Source organism: Marmota monax, unplaced genomic scaffold (genome assembly GCF_021218885.2).
Source record: "Marmota monax isolate L192 unplaced genomic scaffold, Marmota_monax_Labrador192_F-V1.1 WCK01_AAM20220418_F8-fsc00588, whole genome shotgun sequence".
Taxonomy (NCBI): domain Eukaryota; kingdom Metazoa; phylum Chordata; class Mammalia; order Rodentia; family Sciuridae; genus Marmota; species Marmota monax.
In genome coordinates, this window is record NW_026694368.1 from 209,131 (window position 1) to 222,314 (window position 13,184).

Below are 13,184 nucleotides of genomic sequence, written 5' to 3' on the forward strand. Positions count from 1 at the left end.
TTGGCTCTGTTTTCATTGTTTCTTTAGTTTTCTTAGAAGTCACTGTACATTAAGAGATGTTGCTGGTTACAGACTATGAGTAAAGTATAGGTGGTTAGAAAAAGAACATTAATGAAATATTATAATTGATGAAATAACAGGTACATCTATTCAGTGTCTTTAGGATGTGAGAAAAGAAAATGACCACTAATGCCAGAGAATATAAACCAATCTTTTGTCTTTAAGCTTATTTTTATTATTTTGGTATGCTGTTCACACCTCTGCAGCCACTCTAATATTACTGGAATGAACTGTGATTGTGTTTTGTAGGACTGCTATCAAAATGCATTAGCTAAGTTGTCATGTTTTCCAGATATCTATTCAAAAGTTAAGTACCTATTAATTGCTTAATACATACCAAAAAACTTCTTAACCCTGTAAACAACCTCAAAGTTTTAAAATCATATAAAGAAAATAGCAAAGATAAAAATGAGGATAAGATAATGATGCTGAGATTCTGTGCTTAGTAAGATTTCTTTAGTCTTGATATCTTAGAAAAGCATTTGATTAATAACAAAATTAATATTAAGCAATGATGAGTGATAGTTTTTAACTATATGTTTTTCTGTCATTTGTTTCTCCTGGAAATCTAATCGTGTCATTATTTAGTTCATTGTGAACTGTTTATAAGCAAGAGTGACAAAATTTAAGATCATTCAGCTTAAATTATTACTCCCAACCATTTGCCACTGGTCCAAAATACCTTCTTGCCCCACAGTCTCTTCACAGTATTCTTTACTTCTGCATTTCTGGTTATATAAATCATAGGATTTAGCATGGGAGTGATAATGGTGTAAAATACAGCCACTGTCTTATCCTCTGAGAAGGTAACATTAAAGCACATGTATGTGAACACACAGGGACCAAAAAGGATGATGACCACTGCAAGGTGGGCTCCACAGGTGGGACAGAGCTTTGCACTTTGCTTCAGATGACTGCTTTCTCAGAGACATCAGGTTGAAACTATAGGTAATGAGCAATTATAAAACTCCCCAGAGTGATGGTACCACTGTTGGCTGTCACAATGACACCAGTAAGTTAGGTGTCTGTGCAGGTAAATTTGAGCACAAGGCAGATATCATAAAAGTAATGATCAATCTCATTGTGTCCACAAAAGACTAGGTGGACTACCAGAGCCACTTGGATAACAGAATGAGAGAATCCACATACCCAGGTCCCCAACAATATTTTACTGCACCTCTCCCTCTCCATGATGGTCATATAATATTACAGATGGCCACATAATGATAACAAACCATTATTATAAGAATAAAGATTCTGGAGCCACCAAAGAAATACACCCCAAGGACTTGCAGCATGCACCCCACAAAAGAGATAGTTTTTTTCTTTGCTAAAATGTCAACAATCATCTTGGGTGCTGTGACAAAAGGGGAAACAAATGCCCATCAATGACAAGAAGTTGAGGAAGAAATACATGGGTGTTTTCAACAGATTCCCCATGAAAATGGTCAGCATTTTGAGGAAGATTCCCAGAAGAATGACTATGTAGAAGAATGAGAACACCCCAAAACAGACTTCTTCAAACTCTGGGTTCTGAAAAAGGCCCTGGAAAATGAGTCCAGTTACACTGTCTAATTTTTCCATGGAATGCATCCAGCAGGTCAACTTCTCAAAGTAATTATATCATCTGAAAAACAAACAAACAAACAAACAAAAACCAGAAAGACAATCAGCATTTATTTCTAACTCAGAATAAGTGAATGATCGATCACAGTAGTTGTTGAAAATGGAACAATCAGTACTGACTACTGACTGGCATGCATCCCTAGACTAGTTAAAGTGCATCTATTCTAATCATTTTTCCTCTCTAATATATCCAATTTATTCACGTCAAATGAGAAAACAAAGTCTACAGAAATAAATTACATCTAAGTGTTAGCAAAATCACATATCTTATCAAGAGTGTATCTTGGATATTTATGTTAATATTATTTGTGTATAAAAATTCACTAAGTTCTCTTTCTGTAAAAAATGAAATCAACATTCAGAAGAAAACTGTGGATATGTTGTTAACTGTATATCTGATAAATTGCCCTTACTTAGATCACAAAAGTAAAAACATGTAGTTAGGATGGCCTTAGTTCTGAGCCTAAGCAACTCCATTTTAAAAACTCCAGTTTGAAACCTGAAGTTTCTCCAGGCACATCCACAGAGCCCTCCAGTATGGTCACAAGCAAGTTACTTCCCCTCACCATGTTAAACAGAGTGAAGTCACTGGCAGGCTGTCCTCGCCTGATAGAGGAAAAAGCAAGAAGTTCAGGGTGGAGACCTGTCGCGACCCCTTGCCCGCAAGGAAGACGCAACTCAGGAATCTTCTTTCAGCAGTTTATTCAGGCCCTTGATATTACTTCTTCTCCCTCTCGGATGCCCCTCCCAGCCTTAATAAAGCATCTCAAGCCCCAATGCGAAGCTGCCACGTGGAGCTTTCTCATAGGGTGGTGAAAAACCATGCGCCAACTCTCCCAAATAAGGAGTTGTTTGTCACAGACCACAGCGGAGCCAGCGCCATCTTGTAATGGTGACCATAGTCTGCAGAAACGGCAGAAGCGGTTCACCACAGTTCCCCCTTTCTGTTTTCTTAAAACAATACAGGCGAGAGTAGAGGTCCTATCCCACTGTGCAGAAGTGGCTGCATAGTATGGCTCAGTCCTAAGGAGGGCCCTTCCCCAGATCTGAAGCCATATCAGCCGACGCCTTTTTTCGTGCGGCGGGGCGTGGACACGTCTAACCCGCATGCAATAGGACATGCTCTCCTTGAGGTCCAGGTCAAGGATCACTCAAGTGCAGTGCCTTGCCTCGCATCCTGTATCGTGACGATGGTGGATGAAGGGGGATAGCTGAGGCTGAACTGTGGCTGTTTATAACGACAAACAAGTTGACAGCACCCTGAAAGAAAGGCACGGACTTTAAGGCGATAGAAAAGCACTAGTGTGGAAACCCATCTGCGTGCAATGGCAGTAAGACTGGCAGAGTGCAAGGGCTTTCCAACACTAAGAGAATAACAAGGAAAGTCATGTCGATCCCAGTGCAATGTTATAATAACTTGGGGTGTAACGACCATGTCAAAGGTTTACTGTTTAAGATGCGCGAGCCAGACTTGAGGTGAGTTGCCATTTTCTAAGGCTGCAAGAGCTTGTATGATCATAGCCTTATCGTGAGCACTGCGGGCCTTAAGGTGACAGAGAAACCACAAACAGAGGAACATACCGAAGCAACACATTGCACCAAAAATGCCTACCCCACCCACTCTTTGAAGAAGGAAAAAGCAGAAGATATCCAATCGGTGAATTGACCCAAAGTCACGGGATCGACACGAGTACTGTTCAAGACAGCTATCTGGGTGAGTTGAGACTGGATCATGTCTTCCGCTGCCATGGACCAATTTCCGGCCAAATATTCGCCAATGATGCGGGAGACATTCCTGGAATCATTAAATCTGACAGAGGTTATGCATAAATGTGCACGTTGGTCAACACAACCCAAAAGCACGAAGTCAGCCAATTCTTCTACCTGAGCTTGGAGTAAATCTATTCTTTGGTTGGCAGCTAAAATCCCTGACAAAATATGTTGATTAATTGTATTTTGGGATTCAAGTATGGTGGAAGTTTGTTGAATAACCTGATTAATAGTGGCAGCAGTTTGTACCTGGCTGGCCATGGCTACTCCAGCTGTAACTGCTGCAGCAGCAGATACCACCACAGCTGTCACTATAGCTGCCGTAATTCCAAAATCTCTACGGGCTCTAATCAGTTCAACAGTAGGAAAAGACTCTGGATCTATAGTAACCAGAATCGGGACAAAAGTTGGAATTTTCATAACCACTGCCGTAGTCCAGGAGCCATTCCAACACTCAGACAAAGAGCAGGTAATATTAGAACAATTATGCATCCCCTGTGATGTATCATTAGCCAAAAGAAACAGGAACGGAGATTGGAGACAGACTGCTGCGGAGGGTAATGTAGCATTAGATAATTGTGAATTGTGTGAAGTAATTTTAAGTCTCCTACCTCGCTCCGAGTCTTGGGTACTGCCAGAAATATTAAACAGCCAACTTTGGACTCCTAATATTTCCCTGGGGAAACACAAGCGTGGACTAGACTAGCCCAATCTGAGGGAGTCATGCAAAATCTAGTAAGTCCCTCCACCTGAGTGAGAATGAAAGCGGCATCTATGCCATAAGTGCGGACAGATTCTGCCAAGGTTTTAATTATCTTAAAGTCTAAAGGCTCATGATATCTTCCCCTGTTATTGTCCTGAAATACAGGGTATGCAAGTCCCATATCTGTATTAACTGTCCTCCAAACTTGTGCATGAAAAGATCTCCCGGAACCTTGGCTCCCCCCCACATACGGAGGTGGGGCAATCGGCACCATATCTTCTTTTAGATATTCTACCTCCTCCTCCTCAGAGTTTTGTTGACCGATGTTAACTCCCTTCCCCTTCTTACAGTAGGCCTGCGTGCCCTGTGTCTCCTTTTTCTTCTTTTTCATTTTTATCTTATGTAGTTGTTGTAACAATATATCAAGGTCCTCAGAACTCTCTGAGTCGCTTGTGTTCTCAGGCGTTTTTAATTCGGTCAAGTCTGGGTAGAGCCTTCTCCTATTTTTATCTTCAGGCTCTTTTGTCTTCTCACTACTGTTACTTTTAATACTCTCTGTCACTTCACTACATGATCCTTCAGATTTTTCCTCATGCAGTTGCTCAAGAATAGCTTGACCCTCACTCACAGCTTCCTGGCATTTACCATCTGTTATACATCCTCTAACTAACTTCCAAAGTGGTATAACGCCACCCTCTAAGGTGCCTTGCTCATGAGCGAAATCTAGATCTTTCCCTAATTTGTCCCAGCTAGGAATCGTAAGACTCCCTGAAAAAGCAAACCAAGGAGCCGCTATATCAGCTTCTCTTAAAAACATCTGCAAAGTACTCTGCTTTATCTTAAGTCCTTTTGAATGTAACAACCCATCTAGGGCCAACAAAATTGGGCTTGAAGAATCAACACCCATAATGTTTTTAGAACTATAAAGAATGTGAAAGTACAAAAATCTCCGCTATCTTCCTTTTACAGGGGAGCGTCCTTTTTCCCGCTCTCTCTCTATTTACAGAGAGAGCGCCCCGCTATTTGCTTGCGGATTCCCACTTTACCTGGGAACTTACCGGTGCACCACCCTGACTGCTGAAAGTTCTGGATCCTGGGTTTGAGGAATATAATTCCCCATACGGGCCACCAATTGTCGCGACCCCTCGCCGGCAAGGGAAAACACGACACAGGATTCTTCTTTCAGCAGTTTATTCAGGCCTTGATTCAAGTATCATCTTCTAGTGACCCCCCGCCGAGCGCCCAAGCACAGCCTAATAAAGCCTCCCGCATACCAATCCCAAGCTGCCATGTGGACCTTTCTCATAGGGTGGGAAGGGATTGTGTGCCAATTCTCCATATTAGGAGTTGTTTAACACAGGCCACAGTGGAAGCCGGCGCCATCTTCTAATGGCGGCCACGGTCTATAAGAATGGCTTACCACAGAGACCACCAGACCAGATGTTTTTGACCCCATGGTAAATGATGCCACTAAGAAGTCCAGTGGTAGCTGATAAGGATAGAAAGGGGGGTCAAATGCCAAAAAAATTTAGTGTAAATAATAGAGCAAATGAGCAGATTTTCAGCCAGCCGAAACAAGGATGCACTCGAGCTGGGTGAGAGCCTGATGTGGGCCTGACATCCCATCACTTGTCATGGTTTCCTGAGCCACTGTGTGATCCTCACCGCCCTTAAACTCTACCACCTCCTCTGGACCTTGGTGAGAGTCACAGCTTCTCCCTAAGACCCTCTCCTTAACCGGTCGTCTACTCCACTCCAGGAAAAGCCTGCCTTGGTTCCAGACCTGGTCACCATGGTCTGAGTGAATTTGCATCTGCTGGACATAAAGCCTAAGGCTTAAGACTTGTGAACTTAGCATGCAGAGGGAATGTCTGTCATTAGCCTGGCATGATTAAGTGTGTTTTGCAGTGCTTAGAATTAATCTAGAATTGTTTACTGTGAATTTAATTAACCTAGAATTGTTTGCTGTGAATTGATGATGTCTATTGCAGTGCCTAGCATTAAGGATTATCATTTTCTTGATTAAGAACCTATAGAACAAAATTGTATTGAATAATTTGAGTGAATAAAACATTGAAAGGGGCAGAAGTGCGTGGACATTCTTTATTTCTCCCCTCGACTGCATGACTGCATATGTCACAATTTTACCCCCTTGCGACACATGGTCCCTTCTGAATACTGCCATGACTGGTCACTTCCTCCACTCAGGGGTCCTTGATATGTCAATACTGGGCGACTTCTGCAGGGTCTTTCAGATATTACTGCAGATGAACTTATGGCTCCTGTTTGAGCTCCAGCTCCTACGGTGAAGAGGTGCTGGAACGTGAGGTAGGGAAAAGAGGACAGTTACACAAACCTGACTCTAAAATCATGGTGCTGTAAACTGGGTGAGTCACTTACCACCATGGAGACTTTGTTATCTCATTTGTGAAAGGACAGACTATTAACTTCACAATCACCATATAGACAGTAAATTCTACCTTGATACTGAGTTCCTCTTGTAGGATAAGAATAAAGGTAGAAAATAAAGAGAAAAGAAGAAATAAAAGGAATTTCTGGAGACAAAGAATCCCTGTTCAATTTGAAAGGTGGGAAATGGAGTCTCAGAAAATTTCTCAACTTTCAAACTCAGTGTCATGGAGGATTCCCCAGGATTCACTATGGCTTAGTATTTTAAACATTTGTTTAGTAATTAAAAATGAAGCAAAAACAAGAACAAAAACAAAACATACAAAGGAAAGATTGCATTGTAATGTGTACATCTCTCATGTATCCTTCAATTTTATTAAGTCTCCTTCTAGAATATCTGAGTTCTCCCAATCTTGTGTGAACTTAGTATTTCAAGAAGAGATTCTTCTTTAGTTACTATTATTATGGGTTCAGAAAATGTTTGGTGTTTCATTTAAAATGGATTTAATTTGGGGCTGGGGATGTGGCTCAAGTGGTAGTGAGCTCGCCTGGCATGCGCCCAGCCTGGGTTTGATCCTCTGCACCACATATAAATAAAGATGTTGTGTCTGCCGAAAACTAAAAATAAATATTAAAAACTCTCTCTCTCTCTCTCTCTCTCTCTCTCTCTCTCTCTCTCTCTCTCTCCTAGTGTCTTCAGTAAACCTCACCAAAGCATTAGGTGGCTGGAGGCGGGAGCTAGCTAGGAGAAGTTGTCACCCCCCCAGCTGATTTTAAAGGTAATTATAGTCTTGTCTCTTTAATTTAAAATTCCCTAGCGTTTACTCATGAATTGAACCTTCTTTAATGAAGCCAGAACTGGTCGCATGGCAGAATTCATGGCATTTGCAGGTAAATGGATAGAGCTGGAGAATCTAATGCTAAGGAAAGTTAGCCAATCCCTAAAACCAAATGCTGGAGCTGGATGTTTTCTCTGATATAAGGATGCTGATTCATAGTGGGGATGGGGAGGAGCATGGAAGTAACAGACAAACTTTAGATAAGGCAAAGGGGAGGGAAGAAAGGAAGGGGAATGATGGTAGGAAAGATGGTGGAATGAGATGGACATCATTACACTAAGTACATGTATGAAAACACAATTGGTCTGACTCATTTTTTGTGCAATCAGAGACATGAAAAATAATCTCTATTTGTGTAATATGAATTGAATAGCATTATGCTATCATATATAACAAATTAGAATAAATAAAATTTTAAAAAAAGAGGAGAACATACAGGATTATTTTCATGAAAGAGATTTGTTAGGTTCTTCATAAATCAAAGCCATAGGCATAAATGATTCCTGTCATTATCCCATGCCTCTGTATTCCTGTAATAATCCCATCCCTTCAACACCTGTTTAGTTCATTGCTTCCCACTGCTGTTGAACCTGGTGCTCTCAGGTACCCTTTCTGCAGCACTATTGTCCCCAGGATTTTCTGCTTTTGGACAGTTACAGGTTATGTCAGGACTATATGTTAGAGTTGCTAATCATCAAAGTCCACCTTCTCTTGTGCATCACACACTAATTATAATTATAATGGTAATAATATAATAGCAATACTATAATTCAGATTCAGAGTCAGGCACATGTCCCTGCTTTTACACAGTCCTTCCTCTGTTGCTTTTGTGCTGATTTTAGCAAAAGTATTATTTTCCACTGAGAAGCACTTCAGTATAAGAGAACTCAAATCATAGGATATTTCAACAACTGTGAATTATGTGGCTTGACTGCTTTAGAATAAAATGAGCATCTACACACTTTTTCACTCCTCTAGTGTTCATACGACAAAATTACAGAAATCTTTTATCACCTCAAATCAAGACCTACCTGAAAGGAATCCACTTTCCCCTTTCTGATCATTTAAAGTGGAATATGTCATCTAACTTTGTTTTGCAATAATTGGCATCTTTTTTTTTACTGTTTTTAAATTAATTTTTATTTATATATATATGACAATGGAATGCCTTACAAATCATATTACATATATACAGCACATTTTTTTTCATATCTCTGGTTGTATACAAGGTATATTCACACCAATCAATGTCTTCATACATGTACTTTGGATAATAATTTCCATCACATTCCACCATCATTTATAACCCCATGCTTCCTCCCTTCCCCTCCCACCCCTCTGCCCTATCTAAAGTTCATCTACTGCTCCCATGTTCCTCCTCCCTACCACACTATGAATCAGCCTCCATGGATCAAGGATCTAGGAATAAAACCAGAGACCCTGCCTCTAATAGAAGAAAAAGTAGGCCCTAATCTCCATCATGTGGGATTAGGTCACAACTTCCTTAATAAAACTCCTTTGGCACAAGAGTTGAAACCAAGAATTAATAAATGGGATGGACTCAAATGAAAAAGTTTTTTTTTTTTCTCAGCAAAAGAAACAATTTGTGAGTTGCACAGAGAGTCTACATATTGGGAGCAAATCTTTATCCCTCACACATCAGCTAGAGCACTAATCTCTAGGGTATATAAAGAACTCAAAAAGCTAAGTACCAAAAAACCAAATAACTCAATCAATAAATGGGCCAAGGACATGAACAGACACTTCTCAGAAGATGATATACAATCAATCAACAAATATAAGAGTAAATGTTCATCATGGCTAGCAATTAGAGAAATGCAAATCAAAACTACTTTCTTCTCCTGCCAGTCAGAATGACAGCTATTATGAATACAAACAACAATAAGTGTGGTGAGGATATGGTGAAAAAGGTACACTCATACACTGCTGGTGGGACTGCAAATTGGTGTAGCCAATATGGAAAGCAGTATAGAAATTTCTTAGAAAATCTTGAATGGAACCACCATTTGACCCAATTGTCCCTCTCTTTAGTCTATACCCAAAGGACTTAAAAACAGCATACAAGAGGAACACAGCCACATCAATGTTTATAGCAGCACAATTCACAATAGCTAAACTGTGGAACCAACCTAGATGTCCTTCAATAGATGAATGGATAAAAAAGTGGCATATATACACAATGAAATATTACTCATAAAAGAGAACAAAATCATGTCATTTGCAGGTAAATGGATGGGGTTAAAGATAATGCTAAATGAAGTTAGCCAATCCCAAAAAAACAAATGCCAAATGTTTTTTTTTTTCTGATTGACATCTCTTTATCATAATTGTACTGCCCTTCCTCAGAGTTCTGTCTGGATGCACTTTATCATGTTATCATCCTAATGTTCTCTTCTATAATGTCTTGGAATAGTGTGTTGCAGTCATATTACAAGTATTTAAAACACAGTCATTGCACTAATTCCTATGCCATCACACAATCCATATTTGTTAGAGCAAAAAGAAATTTTACAGTATTTTGCAGGGCTTGAGGTTTGTTTTTTATTTTCTTGTTTCTTCCTAGTATAATTTTGTTGCTAATGTCCAAAGTGAAATAAGTTATGCTTGAGATATTGATTTGTGAATAATCAGTACCTAAGTATATCTGATTCTCTAAACACAAAGGTTCTAGACATCAGCCTTCCTGGTTCCCTCACCTAATGAAATCTGCCTTTCTATGGAAGCTTTGGCAAGGAATGCTCTTTTCTCTACTTACACAGTATATTTAAAAGCAATGATGCAATATCATCAAGACCTTAGGGAGAATTTTATCTCAAAGACTTTCACCATAATAAAAATCAAATCACCAGTCAGACAATGAGGTTTAATGTAGAAGTTTTTTTGAAATTTTTTAAATTAAAAAATATATTTGCTTTATTTTAAAACTAAAGGTAGCAGAATACAACAGTTACTAATATGGCATTATGTAAAAATGTGGATGTGTAACCAATGTGATTCTGCAATCTGTATACGGGATAAAAATTGGAGTTCATAACCCACTTGAATCTAAAGTATGAAATATGATATGTCAAGAGCTATGTAATGTTTTGAACAACCAACAAAAAAAGATAAAAAAAAACAACTAATTGATTCTAACATTTAGGACTATACCTAATTCAAAACAAGTCATCAAACACAAATTATTTTATTATTACATACTTTGCTCCTAATTAAGCAACCTCAGATATACACACTTAATAGTAATTAATTTGTTAATTAAACAACCTCAGATATACACACTTAATAGTAATTTCATAAAATAATATTTAAATCTGTTTTCATTTCATTAATAAACATTGAGTTGTATTCTTTTGAAATTTCTATTTGAATGTAATTGTGTGGGTTGCTTTGTGTTATTGGGGTTCACTGTTTTTCTACTTAATTGGGTATATAGCAATCTCTGTAGAATGAGGTCAGTTTCATTTATGACATTTGCCTGAACTGAACTGTAGTGTGGCCTATGATTATTTTAGTTTTTAATTAAAAGCCATAATTAATATTGACTTTTGACCACCAATAGTATTGCCTTTAATTTCCTATTCATATTATTTTATTTCACTTCATGCTTACTTATTTTTTTTCCTTTCCCCATAATGTCCATCTCACATTCTTCCTTAAAAAGAAAAATCAAGGATATATTGTTAATATTTTCATTATCTGGGGTTAGCTGAAGAAATTACTTTAAAAAAAGAGAGGAAGAAGAAAAGAAGGGGTGGTTTCTTGGGCTTGTACAAACTTTCAAAATGATGTAATTCATAGGGTCCAAGAGCTCTATGAGTCAATGGAATCTAAACAGTCCATTTGGATATATACTCCCAGTGGTTCTTCTGTCCATCACACATGGCCCCAACTGATCAAATGTAGAAAACTGTTATTAAATAAATATACATATTGTCAATTTGATACATGTTATTAACAGTACTCTTTCCTGTGTTCCTTTGCACATAATTATTGAATTTAGGGGCTATGCATGATATGGTAGTTGTGATGTCCCAGCAAAATGGCAGCTGTCAGATTCATGAGTCTCACAGAGTGGAATATATGTTAATACTCAAGATTCATCAGACTTCATAAACATAGGTCATTCACAAAAGTTACTGAGCTAATCCCCACTGGAAGACCTCAGGGAGTCTCCTCTTGATTACTATGAGGGACATGGCCAAAGTGCATTAGAACTCATTCTCCCCAATTCTGCAGATAGCAAGTCTGATCAACAACAGCATTTTGTTTCATAGAGATATGATTACAATACCAACTGCCAGCCTTGCAGTGTTATGGCCGTGGCAGATGTCTCTTAATGTGTAGCCTACACTGATGAAAATAGTTACATCCCATTTCATTTAAAAGTTGAAGAAATTTTCTTCCCTTCAATTGTTTCTTCCTTGGACACATAAAAAGAGATGGACTTAACATGAGGAGATTCCCTTTCATCCATCCTTCATTGATTAATTGTTAGGTGAAGGTTAAGAAAAGATAAATATGACACATATCCAAACAGATGAATATCTTTATTCTTTGGGGATAAAAAAGACAATACATTTCTCACAATAAATTGAATTTTGGAGTCAATAATTTTCCATATATGCAAAAGAGCATGATTATTATAAATAAGTATCAGAACTGGGCATTGTGGCTCACACCTGTAATCCCAGCAACTTTGGAGGCTGAGGCAGGAGGATTTCAATTTTGAGAGAGGCCTCGAGAATTTAGTAAGGTCTAAAAAATTGATAAAGACATTGCCTTAAAATTTTAAAAGAGGATTTGTGATGTACCTCAGTGGTGGCAAAGCACTCCTGGGTTAAGTCTAATATATGTTCATATCTTCTCTAACCACTGCAGCTATAGACTTCTTTGTTCATCTTCACTTACATGAACTGGATAAACCCTCCAGGAGGTAATTTTTTCCAGATCAATATCTAAGCATCTAAGCTGGAACATACTTGATCTGTTATTATTGTACCAATTCTAACTAACATAAGAATTAATAAAAATTCATTTTAATTATTAAGAATTAATGGGAGTAATAGAATTACCTTGCATTGCCTTTTTTAGAAGAATAGTTGTTTAATGAAAGAGTTAAAATATACAACATGTACATTTTTTGACATTGTCTTATTTTTTTATTGCAATGAAAACTTCCAAATGAGAGTGGTTAGGGCATATTTCTACCTGAGGTAAGTATATCAGTTACAATATCTCTTTCCTAAATCAGTAGATAACTACAGTTTTCATACTCTGCTCTGATAACAGTACTATAATGATTATTCTGTGTGGAATCATGAAGGACAGAATATTACACACTGTCAATTTTGAAAGCACCCTGGGGACAATCTGATCCACTTCCAATGTGCACAGTTGCAGAGACATAAAGAAACAAAGAGAGTGGCTGGGGTCTTCAGTCTTCAAGCATTGCATCTTGGATGACCCACACTACTCCTCATAACAAACTGTCTGCTCAAGGTGACCACAGAGTGAAGGGTGCTACAGATGACTACATAGTGGTCATAGCAAGGGACAGGGTGGAAATCTTAGTGGTACCAAAGAGGAGGACATAAATCTATGGATTATGCAGCCATTGTAGGAGATGATGTTCTGCTGGGTTATAGTCCATTGAGAGGGGGAGCATAGAGATAAAGCAAATATTCATGAAACAGGAAAGAGTTGATGTTCTGATTTTCATAACATTAATTTTTTCCTTTCTGTAAAGCACAATTTAA